Here is a 1,752-nt window from a genome sequence, read left to right as displayed (position 1 = left end):
TTCCAGCTTCTGGCTATTATAAATAAGGCTGCTATGAACATAGTGGAGCATGTGTCCTTATTACCAGTTGGAAGATCTTCTGGGTATATGCCCAGAAAAGGTATTGTTGGGTCCTCAGGCTACATGTATTTTTAATTTTTACTGAATACAAAACCTTATCACTTATTGATGTTTCAAAATATACTACACTATCTTATGAGAGATAGTCTTTTTAATTTCTTTGTATTTTATTTATAGATTTCCTGCATAGCCTGTTATTTGTTGAAAAAATTTTAATATAATTTTCAAATTCCTAAATACTATTTTGGGGGGGGGGTTACCTTAAATGTAGAGAACTGACATAAATTTGAAAGTGGCAGAGAAAAGAGTGGGAAAATACAAGTTACACAGCTTTAGTATTTGTTGTAAAATGAGAGACAGTGACAGAACCTGGATGAGTAGGATGGAGATGAGAAAGACCTAGGGCTCATGATCAATGAATGGTGTATCATATCCCTGGTAGATCTCTGTAGGAAATGCAGACTTAACTGAGCATCACAGGAATAATGATGAATGGTAGTAAGTGGGCATTTGTACATTCGTGGTGTCTTCTGAAAACAAAACATATGACAAAGGAGCAGCAGTATCTCTCACTACCCAGTTTCTCAGTGTTACATACACAATGCCAAGTATATGACCAGCCCAGACTTGGCACTGAGAATAAAGGAGAATAAATTGATTTCTTTTTTCTTTGAATTTTTATTAGATATTTTCTTTATTTACATTTCAAATGTTATTCCCTTTCCTAGTTTCCCCTCTGAAAATCCCCTATCCCCTACCCCCTTGCCCTGCTCCCCAACTCACCCACTCCTGTTTCTTAGACCTGAAATTCCCCTATATTGGGGCATAGAACCTTCACAGGACCAAGGGCCTCTCCTTCCATTGATGACTGACTATGCCATCCTTTGCTAGAGCCATGAGTCCCACCATATGTTTTCTGTGATTGATAGTTTAGTCCTAGGGAGCTCTGGGGGCACCGGTTAGTTCATATTGTTGTTCCTCCTATGGGGCTGGAAACCATTTCAGATCCTTGGGTACTTTCTCTAGCTCCTTCATTGGGGACCCTGTGCTTTGTCCAATGGATGTCTGTAAGCATCCACTTCTGTATTTGTCAGGTACTGGCAGAGCCTCCCAGGAGACAGTTATATCAAGCTCCTGTCAGCAAGCTCTTGTTGACATCTGAAATAGTGTCTGGGTTTGGTGGATGTTTATGCGCTGGATCCCCAGGTGGAGCAGTTTCTGGATGGTCAGTCCTTCAGTCTCTGCTCCAAACTTTGTCTCTGTAACTCCTTCCATGAGTATTTGTTTCCCTTTCTAAGAAGGATCGAAGTATCCACACTTTGGTCTTCCTTCTTCTTGAGTTTCATGTGTTTTGCACATTGTATCTTGGGTATTCTGAGCTTATGGGCTAATATCTACTTATCATGTGTGTTCTTTTGTGATTGGGTTACCTCACTTACGATGATATCCTCCATGTCCACCCATTTGTCTAAGAATTTCATAAATTCATTGTTTTTAATAGCTGAGTAGTACTCCATTGTACAAATGTACCACATTTTCTATACCCATTTCTCTGTTGAGGGACATCTGGGTTCTTTCCAGCTTCTGGCTAGTATAAACAAGGCTGCTATGAACTTAGTAGAGTTTCACTTCTTGAGTTCTTTATATTTATTGGATATTAGCCCCCTATCAGATTTAGGATTGGTAAAGATC

The sequence above is a fragment of the Mus pahari genome, chromosome 4, assembly GCF_900095145.1.
Source record: "Mus pahari chromosome 4, PAHARI_EIJ_v1.1, whole genome shotgun sequence".
Taxonomy (NCBI): domain Eukaryota; kingdom Metazoa; phylum Chordata; class Mammalia; order Rodentia; family Muridae; genus Mus; species Mus pahari.
The sequence above is the reverse complement of the archived record's forward strand: the minus strand, read 5'-3'. Positions refer to the sequence as shown.